General features: G+C 43.8%; 1 protein-coding gene across 1 annotated transcript in view; it reads left to right on the top strand.

Moving 5' to 3' along the window:
- sigmar (Tumor necrosis factor alpha-induced protein 8-like protein sigmar) overlaps nucleotides 1-20000 on the top strand; it is a gene marked incomplete in the record, with an annotated part of 50372 nt that overhangs the window by 411 nt on the left and 29961 nt on the right.

Below are 20000 nucleotides of genomic sequence, written 5' to 3'. Positions count from 1 at the left end.
AGGACGGACACTTTTATCGCGACGGCTGATAGGACTTACGAAAATACACACATACACACATCCTACAGCCGTTCGTGTGTGTGGTGTGAGATCCGTGTGAATCTCAACGTTTAACGAACATTGAAGAGTTCCAGGTAGGAGTGGTAGCAGCTGAGGTTCAGGGCGAGGAGAGGAGGGGAGAGGAGAGGAGAGGAGAGGGAGAGGAGGTAGGGAGGTCGAAGGAGGAGGAGGAGGAGGAGGAGGGCCAGGTAATGGTAGCAACGGTAGAGTTGGTTGGTAGCGGCTAACGGTCCTGAGGCAGAACCACCGCATGCATATATACCCCAGTGCCCCGTCCCCCCGGTCGCCGCTCCATTCAATGCCTTTTTTTTTCTTTTCAAGGCGGGGTGTGTACCCTCGGTTATTTTACAAATTTTAGCAGGGCGAGGAGGAGGAGGAGGAGGAGCTCAGCGCGGGCGCGGCTTGGGGGGGGGGGACATCATTCTTGGCATTACTTCCTCCTTGGACTTCACCTTGGGTCGTAACCCGGTGGTGGTCAAGGTACCCCTATCTTACCTCGGGGGATCGTCGCCGCCTTTTCTCCCGCCCCTTCCCCCTTTCCCCCCCTAGATCTGGCGCTTATCCTCTGTCCACGAAGAGACAAATAAAGGAAATATAGAAATATCAAGGCTTAACCCACAACATATCAGGAACGTAGGGGCCGCAGTGTTATGTAAACACACCCCCATTGTGGGATTCTAGAAGGATTTAAATAAATGGGCGCGGTAAAAGTAACGAGGGAGTGAGTGCTGGAGGGGGCTTGTACCTGAAGGAATGTCACGCCGCATTAAGCAGAGAGAGAGAGAGAGAGAGAAGGGGGGTGAGGGACGGGCATGGAGAAGAAGAAGAAGACATGGGGGTATCTTGCCCTCTTCACCTTGTTTACATTTTCCTCCTGGCTTTCGACATGCGGTTTGGTTCGCCTGGCCTGCCCGCTCTACTTTAGCCTGAGGCCAAGATTTTTATAATCGTCCAAGGCACGACGGAGTGTGTGTGTGTCTGTCTGTCTCTGCGTGTCTCGAGGTCTGGGTCAAGCGTTCCAGAAGTTGTATTTTTTATTATTATTATTATTTTTTTAAAGGGGGGGGGGTGATTGAATGCATAATGAATGATCCAGTGACAACTATGTTACTATTGTCCGCGAGTTTTCGATGTGTGACCTTCGTAATAACTAAAGAATGTATTCGATATCTCATCATGTGACCAACGACATGAAAAACTCAAACAGAATTACGGTTACGAATCGAGCAAGAATCGAGTCCTGAATGTTACAAGTCGGCGTCAGGCACGGCGAGGGAGGGAGGAAGGAAGGAAGGAAGGTCATAGTATCATGCACAAGACAGGACGAACGAGACGAAGCCTCAACACAACAGCAGCGCCCGAGTCGACTGTGTGTGTGTGTGTGTGTTTTATCATTGGTTATCGTTCTAACGCGGAAGAGAAAATGAATGTGATTACTAGATCCACGTCACACCGGAAGGTCCCGAGCGAATTCTATCGTCTTATGCGACTTAAAAGGACTCGCCTATCAGAAGAGAGAGAGAGAGGGAGAGAGAGAGAGAGAGAGAGAGAGAGAGAGAGAGAGAGAGAGAGAGAGAGAGAGAGAGAGAGAGAGAGAGAGAGAGAGAGAGAGAGAGAGAGAGAAGGAAAGAGGAAAGGAGAGAAAGAGAGAGAAAAAAAGAAAGGAACCGAGAGAATGAGAGAGAGAGAGAGAGAGAGAGGCAGAGAGGCATTTTTTAGACTATGCCTTTTGCTACGAAGCGAGTGGAAGGCATAGACGTAAATATTTGACGGCGGTGACGCAAAATGGAATTCAATGGCATCCATCGCTCCTTGCGAAAACATGTATGAATAATTCGAACACATCGAAGGTAGTAGTGGTGCCTGAGGTGCCAGCTAGATGATAATGTCATATAGACTGAAAAGAAAAAAAAAGCCAGACGAAGAAGAATAAGAATACGAAGAAGATACACAAGAATTGACGTGTATATACGACACACTGGCTCTCCTTCACTGCGGATTCATGATTCATGCAAGAACTTTGCAATCAGTGCTTGAATAGCAGCAATGTCTGAATGTGTGTGATTCAGTAAGAGCCATTTCTTCCTCCGGGAATTTCGAGCAGACAAACATACTCGATGTGGTTATGTGGGTACTTTGAGGTCGATTGTGGAGTGGGTGTAAATAGCTTATGCAATGGGAATTCATTGGAACTTCACGTTACGTAAAAAGGATTTCAGATATTGAAGTTCAATTGTGGATATATGAATCTGGGTTTTCTTATATTGATGTTTTATTAGTATTTTTTGTTTTGTTTTTTGTTTTGAGAAGCTCGTTGTTACTGTACTTTATAAATTGACTGTTAATGGAACCCTTATCAGATCAGTTTTTCACTGATGATAACGATAAGGGTAGTGGTGTTACATTGTATGTGAGAGTATTGTTACAGGCATCACTAACGACAGTGGTATTAACGATATTACATTTGCTATGATAGTAATGATGGTTATGACAATGACAAATATAAATGACGGCTGTGATAATTATTATGATCACCGATAACAATAATAATAACAGTGATGATTATATAACCGTTAGTTATAAAGATACCAAAATCGTTAAACGGAAGATAACAAGGGCGATATTACTGAAAAGAGTAATACATAGAGACGTGTATTAGTAATATTATTAGTAATAATCTTGATGAATATATTATTATTAGTAATACATGGATGTCATGAAAAGAACATAACACAGACTCTCTCGTCATCCTCCATTAAGATTTGTAATTTAGGTTAGGCATTTGCGTGCCTTTCCCTCCTCCATTCCACTCAATCCTTTCCGTTGATTTTATTAAAAGTTTTGAACTGTGGACGGATACGAGGGGGGTAGGGGTGGGGAGTGGAGGGTAGAGAGGGTGGGGGTGGAGGGTAGAGAGGGTGGGGGTGGAGGGTAGAGAGGGAGGGAGGAAGGGGGGGGGGGAGGGTAGAGAGGGGGGGGAAGGGTAGAGAGGGAGGGGAGGGGTGGGGGGGAGAAGGGGGGTAGGGGGGTGAGAGGGTGGGGGGTGGAGGGTAGAGAGGGAGGAAGGAGGGGGTGGAGGGTAGAGAGGGAGGGAGGAGGAAGGGGGTGGAGGGTCGAGAGGGGTGGAGAGGAGTGGAGGGTAGAGAGGGAGAAGGGGAGGGGAGTGCGACAGATGTACGTTGTAGAGGAATAATAAAGTTTTTATCGATTTTAAATCTGGTGTCCGTTTGCCTATACCCGTCCGTCACTTTCCTCTCTTTTAGGAATTCTGCGTGACTGCCCGTGGACTTTTCGTTTCAGGCCGTTTTGGTGCATTTGATTACTTTGGGGTTCTTTATATAGGCTTATGGTTTATTTGTGTACTTATATGTGTGTGTGTGTGTGTGCTTGTGTATATATATATATATATATATATATATATATATATATATATATATATATATATATATACATATACATACATATACATATAAAATGTATGTATATATATATATAATACCACATATATATATACATACATTATATATATAAATATAATATATATAAAATTATATATATATATATATATATATATATATGTATATATATACATATATATACATAGTGTGTGTATATATAATGTGTATATATATATATATATATATATATAAAACATATATATGTGTGTGTGTATGGGTGTATATGTATATATATGTATATGTATGTGTACACACATATGTATTTATATAATGTATACGCTTGTGTGTAAGTGTGTGAAATAAATGGAATATATGTAAGTATTAATGTTTTCTTTTTAATGTTAAAAAGAAAAATGATTAATTTATATCCACAGTTTTGAATATTGGTTATTGGAGTGACGAAGAAGCATGCAATCAGAATGAGACACAGAGGCATAACAATCGTATACATTTTCCATTGCTTACATCTAAGTTCATTGTGGCCGAAATAATGCATGTATGAATATCCATCCATTGAACGATACTTGAAAAAAAAATTATATATATCGTTAACATTATATTGTGGTAAATATAATTTATGTTTAAATCCTGGGTTCACGTCCTTAATTGACGCTCGGGACGCATGCTAAGGCATCCTACTCGTGAGGGCGTGTGTTTATATTATATTTTTAGGCGACTCTCTCTCTCTCTCATTCTCACTTTGCCCTTTTGCTCTCTCCTTCATCCTCTCTTCCTTCTTTCCATATCTCCTTTACTCCTCTCTTTCTCTCTATCTTTCTCCCCCCTCCCCCTTAATCTCCATCTCCCTCCCTCTCTCCCCCTTCATCTGTCCATCCCTTTACCTTCCTCTCCATCTCCCTCCCTCCCTCTCTCCCCCTTCATCTGTGCATCCCTCTACCTTCCTCTCCATCTCCCTCCCTCCCCCTTCATTCATCCATCCATCCATCCCTATACCTTCCTCTCCTCCAGTCATCCCAGTCATTTCCCTCTCTCGCTCTGACTCACTCACTCTTGCTTATAACAGTATTTTCCTTGTCTCAAAAAAAACATTTATAAAAACTATAAACATTCTTGAAGGCATAGTTCCTTGCATAGTCATATATCCGGTCGTGCAAGAGAGAGAGAGAGAGAGAGAGAGAGAGAGAGAGAGAGAGAGAGAGAGAGAGAGAGAGAGAGAGAGAAAGGGTGAGAGAGAGTACTAGTAAAAGGAAGAGTTGGGGGAAAATGCTGATGACATTTTAGAACCCTATACCTATAGTATCAAAATCTCTCTCTTTATTTTTGTCATTTTAACGCTTTTATGGAAGAATTATAAATCGAAGATGTTTATGTAACTGTCATGTATTTTCTTTTCTTTTCTTGTAAACCTGTTATTTCGGCTCGCATGTTAAACACAGGATCTGATGGTGCGTGTATATGCATTATGTCAGGAGATGAGATGGTATCTTGGACGTGAGAAAATATGAAAAAGGGAATTATGAGAGAGAGAAAAGGGGGAGGGGTTGGCGGGGAGATGAAGAAATGGGTAGAATTGAGGTTAAGTGAAAGAGAGGGAGAGAGGGGAGAGAGAGAGGAGGGAGAAAGGGAGAGGGAAAAGAAGGTTTGAGTGAGGGCATAGAGGGGAAGGAGGAAGGGAAGTGGAAAAACGTAGAATATGAGAATCAGGGAGAAAGGAAAGAGAGAGAGAGTGGGAAAAAAGAGAGAGGAAAATGAGACAGAGTTAGACCGAGACTGATAAAGAGGGAGATGATGAAACGAGAAAAAGACCAAGAAAGAGAAATGAGATAAAATCTACAAAAAAGGAAGAGCAGAAAAATAATACAGGCGAAAATGAAATAGTGAATATATATTTATGCAATTATACTATCAACATAAATATAAAGGGACACTATTTATACAGCGCTGGTATTATTTACATAACACTGTGATTATTTATACAACACTGATGGCCTGACGATAGGTTAAGGACTTTGCCCAGACAAATATGACAGCGCGACAAGGACCTCTGCCAGGAGAAGAGGAAGGGCGTGACACACCTGCCGGGGCCCTTCACTCTGGACGAACGTGCCATGCTAGGGTGTGGGAGAGTGAAGGGGTATGGCTTTGTGTATATAATGCCGGGTATGGAAATGAGGAAGAGAAATAACCTTTTCCTTCGGTTTAATTTTTGTGTGTACTTTTTAATTTATTATTATTTTTTTTATGGTCTTTCATTACTATCCTCATTCTTATTCTGTTCTTCTCTCTACTTTCGTATTTTTGTTCTCCTCTTTTCGTACTCTCTATGTATCTCCTTTACTCCTCCTTCCACGCCCTCCATCTTCCTTCTTGTCTGCTTCTCCCCTCCCCCTCCCCCCACCCCTTTCCCTTTCTGCGAAACGGGTTTGGGTGAAGCAATTCCGCCGGGAAAGAAGTGTGATTGCGGGGAAACAAAAATATTCAGTGCGGTGACCTCATCCGACTCACGTGTAACTCCCACCCCCCACCCCCCCCACACACACACACACACACACACACCAATCATGGTCACGAAAGTAATCAAATCTGCATAAATATGTACTCGCATGTAAGTAAATGTACACACACACACACACACACACACACACACACACACACACACACACACACACACACACACACACACACACACAAACACATACATACATTCATACATACATACATACATACATATATACATACACACACACATACACACACACACACACACATATATATATGTGTGTGTGTGACTATTTGCGTATGTATGGCATAACACACACAAGCGCACTCACACGAATCCGCTCGTGCTCAGACTCGCTCGCCTTATCAAAAACGACCATCCTGTTTTGAAAGACGTACGTCTGCATCCGATAGTTAAATGCGATGAAGTTCAAGAGACATTTGGAAAGCAGGTCTAGTCATCATTGCTAAATTGCCGTCGTTCAATTGCATTAGATAAATGACTGACCTTGACACGAATCATGCAGAGAGAATCATGCAGAGAGCGCTGGTGTTGCTAGGATAGACAATGGGGAATGAGTGCACGCGATTGCATTGCGCGTCTCTCTCTCTCCTAGCCCCCCCCCCTCACCCTCATCCTTTCCCCTTCTCACCCTTCCCCCCCCCTCCTTTCCTCTTCCCCATCCCTTTCCCCTCCTCCTCCTCATCATCCATTTCTCCTTCCCCCCCCCCTCCTCTCCTCTCCATCCCATTCCCATCCTCCCCTCCCCCATTCCTTCCCCTCCCAACCTTTCCTCGTTCCCCTTCCCTTCCCTTTCCCTCCTCCTCATCCCTTTCCCCTCCTCCTCCCCATCCCTTTCCCCTCCTCCTCCCCATCTCTTTCCCTCCCACCCCTCCTCGCCCCCTCTCCCCTTTCCCTCCCACCCCTCATCCCCTCCCCTTCCCTTTCCCCTCCCATCCCCTCCCTCCCATCCCTTCCACCCCTCCTTTTTCCTCCCTCCCTCCCTTCCCTCCCTCCCTCATCACCTTGCTATTTCAGACAACACCAGGGCAAGCATGGGGCTCGAGATGAGATGAGCATAAATCTTGAAAGCGCATTGGCGGACAAGAGGAGCGCGCGGGCGTGTTGGTTAATGAGTCATTAGGGAGATAGAATGTCAAGCCAATTAAGGAGTGGCTGACGTGACGTGATCCTAGTCGATTCCATGTGTTCAAGTGGCTCTTTGGGTTTGACTAGGGGGAGGGGGAGGAGGAGGAGGAGGAGGAGGAGGAGGTGGGAGGTAGGGGGTAAGAGAGGTGATGGAGGACTGGGTGGGTGGGGAGGTGGGAGGTAGGGGGTGAGAGGTGATGGAGGACCGGGTGGGGAGGTGGGAGGTAGGTAGGGGGTGTTAAGGGGAAGAGGAGGAGGAGGGAGGGGTATGAGAGGATGGGAGGTAGGGAGTAGAGGATAAGTGGAGGAGGAGAGGTAGGGAGGGGAGAAAGGTATGAGGAAGGGAATCAGTGGGGAAGGAGGAAGTGAAATGGAGGTATGAGGGACGAAAGGGGAGGAGGGGAGGAAGGTACGAGGGATAAGGGAAAAGAAGAGGCGAGAGAAGATATGAAGGACGGTTTGGGAGGTGAAGGAGGAAGGAAATAGAGGTATGAAGGACTAAAGGGGGAGATGAAAAGTGTAAGGAAAGGGAGAAAGGGAGAGGGAAAAGAAGGTATGAGTGAGGCCATAGAGGAGAAGGAGGAAGGGAAGTGGAAAAACGTAGAGTATGAGAATCAGGGAGAAAGGAAAGAGAAGAGATAGGGGGAGGAAAAATGAATAAAAGAAAAGACAAGGGGGCGAAAGAAGGAAAGGAGGAAGATGCCATGAAATCCAAGAGAAAAGATGGAAGAAGAAGAAGAGAGTAGGAGAGAGGAATAAGACCGAGGGGGAGGAAGAGGAGGAAGAAGAGGAAGAAGGGTGGCAGAGAGGATTCCGTTGTATCTTCCCCCTGAACCTTTGGATTGTTTTTATTGATCTTGCCTATTTGTAGTGCAGTAAAGCCAATGACGTAGAGGATTTTGTATGGTAAGACGACTGAAGATCAGTAATGCTAGTCGTGCTCTCGATCCCATCCCTAAGTATTAAATGGTTAATATGTACCTATATGTACGAATGATGAAATGAAAATGAAGACTCATTCTGTGTATATACACGTTATACAACGTATACGACATTATGGAAGTCGGGAAATTGGTGTTTTTTTAAGATTGTGGTGAAAAGATATTGAGAGAGTCGTTACGGCGTAGTTATTTAGCCCATGCAGTGGATTAGTGAGACGTATATATACATATATGTGTGTGTGTGTGTGATATTCTCTCTCTTATTGTTTTGCTCTTCCCTTTCCTTCACCTCTTTCTCTTCCCGAATTCACCTTCCCACGACCTCCCCATCTGCTTTCACTCCTTCGTCTTCTCCAACAGCTCTGCCTACTCTTTTTACCCTGCCCTTACTCCTCTCCACCTCCTTCCCTCTTTCTCTTTATATTCCCAACTTCGCTCCGTCTATTCTTCTGACTTTCCTTCTTTTATTATTACCAGTTCCCGCTCTCAATTCTTCTAACTCCTAATTTTCCTCCCCTTCTTCTTCTTCTTCCTTCACCTCATCCTACCCCTCCTTCTCTCACTCCACCTCCTCCTCCTCCTCCTCCTCGTCTACCTCCTCTTCCTCTATTCCTTCCTCAGAATATGTTCTGGAAATCGCGATTTCCGTAGAACAATGGATGATCTAAAACTTATTTGTGATTTAAGCTACGGGCATTAACGAATAACCTGATAAAAGGGAAAAAAAAGTAAAATGAGATGAGGCGAGAAGAGAAGGAAGCAGAGACCGAAGACGATGATGAATAAAGGAAATAGAGGTTTATGAAATAAGATAAAGAATGGAGATGGAATTAAGGAAAGAAAGAGGTTTGTGGAATAGAGAAAACAAAGTTGATAAGAACGAAGGAAATAAAGAAGTTGACGAAACAAAGAAAAGAGAGAGGTTGCTGGGATAAAAGGAAAGAGAGAGGTTGCCGGGATAAAAGGAAAGAAAGAGGTTGCCAGGATAAAATAAAAGAAACCGCATAAACGAGAAGAGAAAGAAGCATAGATCGAAGGAGTTGATACAGTAATAGAAAGATTAAAGAAATTAGACGAGAAATGGAAGAAAGTAGAGACCCGAAAGAGATAACGTATAATTAGACCGGGCATCTTTAAGTAGTTCAAGTCCTCACTCACTCACTCACGCCACTCCCTCGGTACAAATGATCACTTAACGCCGCTGTGTTCACTTAGTGCAATTTGATGATGGTAGTTTTGAACGCCGAGGAGGGTGGTGGGGGGAGGAGGGGGAGAAGGGAGGGGAGGGTGGTGTGGGATGGAGAGGGGGTGGGGACTTCATAGACGCTTAGAGCATTTGTTGTGATGAGACCATTTTGGTTTTGAAGGAGCGTTCGATGAGGTATATTGATGTTTATGGTGAAGGGCAGGTGTGTATGTGGTTTAGATATATACGTTTTTTTTTTTTTTTTTTTTTTTTTTTTTTTTGGGGGGGGGGGGGATGGTGCGTTGTGACATCTCTCCTTTCATCATGCAAATATACAAGGGCGTCTTTGCATGTGTTATTTTGGGATGTTAGATTATATAACCGATATTGAGAGCCAGTTATATACAAATACATACTGACATACGAACGTACAAATATGAGAAAAAGATGAAAGAAAAAACAGATTTTTATATTTTTTTTATAGAAACTATCGTCAACAAAAAGACATCGAAGAAAAAATAAACGTGAAAGATAATGGCTTTCTAAAAAAAAAGTCAGTTTTGTGTTATAAATAATAAAAAAAAAAAGCTTTCATAAAATTTTGAAAGAAAGACAAAAAGAACACTCTTCCGCATTGTGTATCTCCAAATCGTATACGAAGATTGATGTTTAGAAGAAAAAAAGATAAATATAAAGAAATAGGAAGGATCCGGCACATCATGATTGCTTCATTAATCGTCGAAAAAAATATATATACACATTCAAGAAAGAAGAAGGAAAGAAAGTATTTTGGGGGAAAAAAATGTGTCTAGTTCATACACCTCTTCCTCGGAGTCTTAGAGTTGAAAGAGGAAAGAGAGAGAGAGAGGAGAGAGAGAAGATATAATGAAATGTCTTCAGTCGAAAGAGTTATATATGAGAAAAAGAAGTTCGTATGTGTTTATGTTGTCGAGAAAGATTCAAGAACTTACATGGAGAAAGGCTGGAAGCTGTGGTGAGGGTGACAGTGTGGTAAAAGAGTCGTATGCTCTTTGTAATCACCGGATGGGCTTCCTCTGAATTATCTTTCTCTCTCTCGCTCTCTATCTATCTCTCTCTATCCATTATTTTCTTTCTTAATCTCTCCCCTTCCCTTCCTCTCCCTTTCTTTCTCTGTTTTCATTTCTCTCTCTTTCCTTTTTTTGTTTGTCTTACTTTCTTCGTTTCTCTCTCGGTATGTGAATGTCTCTTTCTCTCGCACTGAGCCCCCCTTTTATTCTCTCTCTCTCTCTCTCCCTCTCCCTCCCTGCCCTCCCCCCCCCTCTCTCTCTCTCTCTCCTCTCTCTCTCTTCCTCCCTCTCTCTCCCTCCCTCCCTCTCACCCCCTCTCCCTCACTCTCCCTCTCCCTCCCTCTCTTTCTGTTTCTAAGTCCCCTTACGCTATTCCTCCCTCGTTCCTCTCTCTCTCTCCATCTCCCTCTCTCTCTCTCTCTCTCTCTCTCTCTCTCTCTCTCTCTCTCTCTCTCTCTCTCCCCATCTTCCCCCTAAACTATTTTGCAACACCTCGTAACAGTGTGCGTTATAGCTGCATGTGTGCTTCCGAAATAGTCCCAGCATCTTAGGAGTTCCTCAAGTATGAGAGAACCTTCCGCCAGGTCCTCGTAGGGCAAGAGTTCCTCAACTCAACTGTGCTGTTTGTTTCTCTTACATTCTTTATGGCCACCGGGAGGAAAGTCATGGGAAGAGTGCATGAGAGAGAAGGAAAAGAAAAAGGGGAAAAGGAAAAAGAGATGGCGGAGGGGAAGTTGGGGTTACGTATAAAAGGGAAGATGTCTTTGCCCGTTCTTGGAAGGGTGTTGAATGGCGGTGATATTCGCAAGAAATTCATTTGAATTAGAACGAAATGCTGATGGTTATATTTTTTCATTATTAGTGCTGTAATCTTTATCGGTATTATTGTCTTTTTTTATTTATTTATAACTGTTATTCCTCCTTTGTGATTTGTTTCCTCTCATCCAAGGGTTATTCCTATAATACTTCGTTTCTTTTCATTATCTCCTTTTCCTCTAACCCTTTCCTTCATACGAGAACCCCTCCGAACTCCTCCCCCTTACCCCCCGCTATTTCCCCCCTCCCCCCTCCCCCTTACCTCCGAACTACTCCCCCTTACCCCCAGCTCCTTCCCCTCCCCCTCCCCTTCCCCCCATTATCTCCAGCTCCTTCCCCTACCCTTACCTCCCTCCCGCATTCTCCCTGTCACCAGTTATCAGTCAGTGCCATCACTAGTGGCCTTATGAGCACAGCACACACAGATGATATCGATGTATCTCTTGAGAGAGAGAGAGAGAGAGAAAGAAAGAAAGATAGAGTGAAAGAGAGGGAGAGAGAGAAAGAGAAAGAGAGAGAGATAGAGACAGAAAGAGAGAGAGAAGGAGGGAGGGAGCGAGAATGAGAGAGAAAGAGAGAGAGAGAGAGACAGAGAAAGAGAGACAGAGAGAGAAAGAGAGAGAGAGAGATGGAAGAGTGAAGGATTGTGGACTTTAAAGCTGGAGTTGGCCAGGTTGTTCGGCGCCTCAGGTTCTGCGATTTCCCGACTTTGGATTTTATTGTGAATGTGTGATCCAGTTTCAGATCCAATAGCTCTTCCTGTTTTTGTTTTGTTTTTAATTTCCTTTCGTCTTACGTAATGTTTGATTGTGGTTTCGTATCTCTTTGTGTGGGATTTTACCTATTTGAACGCCATCCCCCCTAAATATATATATGTATATATATATACATATATATTTATATATATATGTATATATATATTTAAATAATGCCTGTAAGAGGAACGTCATCCAAAATAAGAAGTGTTTATACATCTGAATTATCTAACAACAAAACAAAAGAAAAAACAAAGTTGGGGATAGGGGAAAAACAAAACAAAACAAACAAACAAACAAAGACGCATTAGGGAGTAAATTCCATAGAAGTCTTAGCGACAGATGGTCGAATACCTGCCCAGAGGCGACCTGACCGAGAAGGGGGGGTTGGGGGGGAGGGGGAAGGGGTGAATGGGGGTGGGTATGGGGGGGGGTAGGAAGGTGGTTGAAGGACGGACGAGACGGTAGGGAAAGATAGGAAGAAGGAGGGAGATTTAAGAGATAAGAAAAGGGGTAGATGATAGGTAGAGGGAGAGAGAGACAGACAGACAGACAGAGAGAGAGATAGAGAAAGAAAGAAAGTGAGAGAGAGAGAGACAGACAGACAGAGAGAGAGAGAGATAGAGAAAGAAAGAAAGTGAGAGAGAGAGAGACAGACAGACAGAGAGAGAGATAGAGAAAGAAAGAAAGTGAGAGAGAGAGAGACAGACAGAGAGAGAGATAGAGAAAGAAAGAAAGTGAGAGAGAGAGAGACAGACAGAGAGAGAGATAGAGAAAGAAAGAAAGTGAGAGAGAGAGAGACAGACAGAGAGAGAGAGAGATAGAGAAAGAAAGAAAGTGAGAGAGAGAGAGACAGACAGACAGAGAGAGAGATAGAGAAAGAGAGAAAGTGAGAGAGAGAGAGACTTTTTTTTGACTTTGACGAGTTTATTGAGACAGGTGATTACATACAGAGAGAGAGAGAAAAAAAAAGTGAGAGTGAGCGAGTGAGTTTGGTGGAGAGGGAGATTGAGAGAAGGAAATAAAGATAAAATGATAAAGTGTTAAGGGATGGACGGTGGTAAAAGAGATAAACAAAAATAAATGAGGAAAAGTGAAGATACGGAAATGTCTAATGACGAAAGATAGCGAACAGAGATAGATAGAGAGAGAGAGACGAATAGACGGAAGAAGACAACACAGAGAGCGAAATTACAGCATGAAAAAGAAGGAAAAGCAAGGGAAAATTACCGTGCCTATTTTGTCAAGATTTGCCGCAAAGGATACTCGACATTCTGTGGTATCCCCCCCGCCCACGCCCACCCCTCGTCCAAGAATTCTAGCAAATTCGTCATGGATAAATCCGTTTACAAGAACAGACGACGCAAATAAGAAAATGATTACTACGAAATAATGATAGAAAGATTACTGGGCGATTCGATTTCGCATTTTCCTATTACCTATTTTCATCCACAAGGCATGGACATACAAATGAAACTATTATCTTTTACATAAAGATAGCTTTTTAGTCTTACGTCGAAGTCCTAAATCACACACAAAAAAAATCTGATATTCTGCAGTTATTCTTTAAGGAAATAATGCCAAGGGAAGAGAGGAGGAGATTAAGAAGGGAGGAGGAGGAGGAGAATAAGGGAAGAGGAGGAGATTAAGAAGGGAAGAGGAGGAGGAGATTAAGAAGGGAGGAGGAGGAGGAGGATATAAGTATTGTGTAATGGAGCACTGACTCTCAGCGTTCCTGTTTCTGGATATTTTTGGATAAATCACCCACTTATTATAGGCAGAGCACGTCAGCTATTACTGCTACATAGTGGTGCATTGGTGTACGTATGTGCATATTTGCAGATATATATGCTAAGATATACCGCACACACACGCGCGCCTAAAGAAATATGTATATATACATACATACATACATATACACACACACACGCACACATATATTTTTATGTGTGTGCGTGTGAGTGCGTACCCATGTATGTATGCATGTATGTATACTTACTTGTACGTACACACTTACATACCCATATATGTATCTATGTTTGTATGTATATTACATATATCATACTTATTAAAGTTTCTGACAATGTTATTTCTTCATTGTTGATTAGTATTAATAATACTATCTAGCTTTCATAAAAGTTTTATTCCGATAATGACCATTCTCCGTTCTTGTTACCCGTCTCAATGATTCCTCATCATTTCATTATTAAAGAAAGAAAAAAGACGAAAACAAAATAAAGTTGTGATCAGAAGATGGGAATTTATAAGCGATTGGGGTCTTCATCATAACAATGATTACAATGTCGTTAGTGTCTTGCAATCCAACTTGTATTGGATGATAGGCGTTCCTCCGGAAGAGCAAGAGGGAAAATAGGTGCATTTTGTGCGTGTGTGTTTGTGTTTGTGTTTGTGTTTGTGAGTGAATTTGGGAGATTGTGATGGTGTCTGTGGATTAGTGTTTGACGAAGGATGTTTCTGATTTTTGTTTTTTTATTAAGTAATGGTAGCTTTTATAAATATACTTATGTATATATATATATATATATATATATATATATATATATATATATATATAAATATATCATCATCATCACCATCAGCCTGTATCACTCCACTGCAGGACGTAGGCCTCTCTCAATCTTTTCCAGTCATTCCGGTCTTGTGTCCTCTGATTCCAGTTTACTCCTGCAAAGTTAGCTATTTCATCCCGCCATCTGGTCGTTGGTCTTGCTCTGGGTCTCTTTGTGTCGTGTATTACCTATTCTGTTGTTCTTTTTGTCCACCTGTTGTCCTGTCTTCTTCTTCATATATATATATATATATATATATATATATATATATATATATATATATATATATATATATATATGTATGTATATATATATATACATATATATATATATATATATATATATATATATATATAATATATATATAGTATATATATATATATATATAATTTATATACATATATATGCATACATATATATATGTATATATGTATATATATATATACATACATATATATGCATATATATATATATATATATATATATGTATATATATATATACATATATACATATATACATATATACAGACCCCCCCCCCACACACACAGACCCCCCCCCCCCCCCCCACACACACAAACACAGACCACCCACCCCCCCCACCAACCCCCCCACCCCACCCCTACCCAACACCCACCCACAGACCCACACAAGTGCCCGAGAATCACGCACGCACCCTGAGCCGACCTCGAAGCCAAAGCCAACGGTGAAGCTCCACTGGCAGGCCACTGTCTCGAATCATCTCGACATGATCCTCACAATACGGTGTCAGTCACGAATCCTTGTTCGGTGTCAGTCAGTCAGCCCCAGCCCCAGCCCCGTGGCACCATGCTCTCGGGGGTTCATGTCCTGGCAGTGAGTGGTGAGGAAATGCTCCTAGGAGGGAAAAGGGTACAAGAGGGGGAGGGGGTGGGGGGGGGAAGTTGAGGGTAATTGGAGGGATGATAGTGCTATGTCAGATGTCGGTAGGTACGTTGTTGTGATTAGGTTTACGTGTGGGTATGCCTATGTAATCTAATCATTGAGATAAAAAAAACTAAGGTGTGTGTGTTTATATATGCAAGATACATACGGTAGACAGATCACATATACACACCAAAATAAAAATAAACACACACACACACATACAGATCCCCCCCCCCACACACACACACAGGCACACACAGCACAGCACACAGAACACATACGCACACTAAAAAATCACAAACACACACATACACACAAACGAGCACACACACACACACACACACACACACACACACACACACACACACACACACACACACACACACATACAGACCCCCCCCCCCCCCACACACACACACAACACAGCACGCAGAACACATACGCACGCTAAAAATTCACAAACACTCACAAGCACACACACACACACACACACACAAATTCCGCTTGAGCGAAGAGCTTACTTTCCCATCAGAGTTGCAGGACGAAGCCAAACGAAATGGCGTCATTACACGTCGAGGGTCGTTCATTAGCAAGGGTCTAGCCTTCTTCCCTCCCTCACCCTTCCGTACCCTCCCCCTCTTCCCTCTGTACCCTTCTTCTCTTCTCTCCCTCGCCCCTCTTCCCTCCTTCACCCTTTTATACCCTCTCCCTCTCCCCTCCGTACCCTTCTTCTCTTCTCTCCCTTGCCCCTCTTCCTTGCCTCGTCCCTCCTTCTCTTCTCTCCCTCGCCCCTCTTCCCTCTGTACCCTTCTTCTCTTCTCTCCCTCGCCCCTCTTCCTTACCTCGTCCCTCCATGACCTCCCTCACTCCCATCCCTCACTCCCATCCATCCTCTTCTCCCCTCTTCCTATCCTCCTCCCTCCATACCCTCCCCCTCCCATCCATCCTCTTCTCCCCTCTTCCTACCCTCCTCCTCCCTCCATACCCTCCCCCTCCCATCCATCCTCTTCTCCCCTCTTCCTACCCTCCTCCTCCCTCCATACCCTCCCCCTCCCATCCATCCTCTTCTTCCCTCCATACCCTCCCCCTCCCATCCATTCTCCTCTCCCCTCTTCCCATCCTCTTCTTCCCTCTTCTTACCCTCCCCCTTCCATCCATCCTCTTCTTCCCTCCATACCCTCCCCCTCCCATCCATCTTCTCATTCCCTCTTCCTACCTTCCTCCCTTCCTCCCTCCATACCCTCCCGCTCTCTCTCTCTCTCTCTCTCTCTCTCTCTCTCTCTCTCTCTCTCTCTCTCTCTCTCTCTCTCTCTCTCTCTCTCTCTCTCCCCTCTCTTGGCTCATCCTTACCCCATCGAAGGCAAGCAGGTTCAGTATAGTGAGTTACTGTCGGCAGGAGGTTCAGAAATAAGGAAGTGAACCACGTGTTTAGGAGGAGGTTAAGCTACGGGAAAGAAAAATAACAAACTTAGGTATAACATAACACAACATACTAACACATACATACACCTGCATAGAGAACATAGAGAAAGGCAGGAGGAGGTTAAGCTACGGGAAAGAAAAATAACAAACTTAGGTACAACATAACACAACATACTAACACATACATACACCTGCATAGAGAACATAGAGAAAGGCGACAAACCCAACACCGTAAAGAGACAAAATCATACCACAAGAAACAACCACATGTACAGAGAATGTAATACGGCTCGTGACATGACTGATATGACCCCCTCCCCCCCTCCCCACCCCCAACCTCACACCTCCCCCCTCCCCCCTCTCCGCCCAACACACGTCTTCGCCACTTCCTTGTTAGATTTAGCAATCTGGTGAAGAAAGATGAATTTAGCAATTGAGTGATCCGCAGATATCATTTGCAATTTGAAAGTGGTCATTAGCATAAGCTGTATTCAAACAGATATCAGCATAAGATGGATATACATGTGCATATACACGTACGTACACCCACGTGTTTAACTAAACGCATGCACACACACACACACACAGACACACACACACACACACACACACACACACACACACACACACACACACACACACACACACACACACACACACACACACACACACACACACACACACACACACACACACACACACATAGAAATATGTATACACAGAATACACACATAATACCACAAGCACAACATAACCCACACACATAATAACATGGAAACACACATAGGAATACACACATAGAAATAGTGTATGTGTACACCCAGAATACGAGTGCCAGCAACACCCAACGAGTTAGGACAAATAGGTGAGTCACGTTTTTGGAGTTTATAAGAGTGGAGCTCAGAGGGAGTAGAGAGCAGGGTATGTTTGTATGTGTGGTTATGCGAAAGAGTGGGAGAGAGAGAGAGTGAGTGATAGTGAGAGAGAGAGAGAGAGAGAGAGAGAGAGAGAGAGAGAGAGAGAGAGAGAGAGAATGAGTGGGAGTGAGAGTAAGAGTGAGTGGGAGAGAGAGAGAGAGAGAGAGAGAGAGAGAGAGAGAGAGAGAGAGAGAGAGAGAGAGAGAGAGAGAGAATGAGAGCGAGAGAGAGAGAATGAGAGTGAGAGAGAGAGAATGAGAGTGAGAGTAAGAGTGAGTGGGAGTGAGACAAAGAGAGAGAGAGAGAGAGAGAGAGAGAGAGAGAATGAAAGTGAGACAGAGAGAAGAAAACGAATAAAGACAAACAAACAAAAAAAAAGAGAGAATAGACCAAACGAACTTAAAAAGAAAGAAACCCAACGATATAAATCCCCCCCCCCCCAAGAAAGAGACACAAGAGGAAAGATAATACAAGCACAGGAGCCATACATACCCGCCCCCCTCCCCCCCCCCCACACACACACACCACCCACCCCCGCCCTCTCAAAAAAGAAAGAAAGAAATAAAGGACATCCCTTTTCTCGATATCGAAATGAAAGACTCGATGAAAATTGGAAGGAGAATGGCCGACACAACAGACTCAGCCTCTCACTCCCCTCACACCCTTTTCCCTTGACCTCTTTCGCTCTTCCCTATCATCTCAAAACCCTTCAACACTGTTCCAATTTCAAGCTCGACGAGGGAGGGAGAGAGAGATAGAGTGAGAGAGAGAGAGAGGAGGAGGGAGGGAGAGAGAAGGAAAGAGAAAATGAGAAAACGAGCGAGAAAGAGAGAGAGAGAGAGAGAGAGGAGGGGCGGGAGACAGGGATAGAGAGAGAGAGAAAGAGAGAAGGAAAGAGAAAATGAGAAAACGAGCGAGAAAGAGAGAGAGAAAGAGGGAAGGAAAGAGAAAACGAGCGAGCGAGAGAGGGACAGAGAGACAGAGAGAAGGAAAGAGAAAATAAGAAAACGAGCGAGCGAGAAAGAGAGGCAGAGAATGAGTGAGAGGGAGAGAGAAAGAGACAAAGGAATGTTCGGAATTGTGCAAACGCGTATTAGTTTCCTTGCAATATCAAGGGGAATTAATATTATTATTAATATTATTATTGAAGCGTCGATTGCAAAACTAGCATGGGAATGTCTGTGGATGTTTTTAAGGAGTGGTCATAAGTGGGTGGGGAGGAGGGGAGGGGGAGGGGGAGGTCAAAGGTCATACGGGCATCCAGGTGGAATTGCTATTTACAGTTTATATTAAGATCCTGACTCACTCCTTACCCTTAATTCGCACATATTTAAGGTCGTCAGAGGAATTTGAACCACAGCTCCATCTGCATTCAGCGCACTGCGCCGACGTCGCTGTCAGTGTGTGTTGATGTTTTATAGTGTAACTCATGCGTATACTGTAAGACACACGCACACACACACATACACATGTACACGCACGCAGACATTTACACATGCACACGGACACGCAAGTTTACACACGCACGTGCACACGCACACACATTTACACACGCACCCGCACACACACACACACACACACACACACACACACACACACACACACACACACACACACACACACACACGTACTTTCTCTCCTAATCATAAGCAAACAACATCCAGACGAAACCCACTTTGTAAACCCAAAATAGAGAAGCAAAAAACAGAATAACACTTGTAAATATTTTCCTACCAAATACCATGATTTACAACAACCACAAGCCGCTACTTTGCTACTTGACCCTGGTACTTTACGGCGGACTTTGACCCAGGTCTTGTAACGACCATAAATAGGGGGACATTTTGCACTTTGTCTATTTATGTCTCCCCTCCTCCTCTGTTTATTTATATCTACCTCAATCACTGTATCTCTCTCTCTCTCTCTTTTTCTTTCTCATTCTCTCTCTCTCTCTCTCTCTCTCTCTCTCTCTCTCTCTCTCTCTCTCTCTCTCTCTCTCTCTCTCTCTCTCTCTCTCTCTCTCTCTGTGCGCACACAGACACACACACACGAACAGACACACACAAACACACACACACACATCACTCGCACACGCCTTCTCTCCCTATCTTTATATCCATTCATTCACACCTTCCCTCCCTCCCTCTTCCCACACACTTAATCACACTCTAAATGGCGGGTCTGCCCTTTGACCTCCCCCCCCCTAAGCCATAAACGTGAGTCCTTGAGTGAGCCGCCACCGTGACGGAGCAGCTCACCTGAGGTCAGGGTAATGTGACAGGTTGGGTCAGGTCGAGGTAGGTTTACCACGG

The sequence above is a fragment of the Penaeus japonicus genome, unplaced genomic scaffold, assembly GCF_977035675.1.
Source record: "Penaeus japonicus unplaced genomic scaffold, GWHDUDI00000001_assembly GWHDUDI00000006, whole genome shotgun sequence".
Taxonomy (NCBI): Eukaryota; Metazoa; Arthropoda; class Malacostraca; order Decapoda; family Penaeidae; genus Penaeus; species Penaeus japonicus.
Note: the sequence above shows the minus strand (reverse complement) of the source record. Positions and strands in the feature narration are given on the sequence as shown.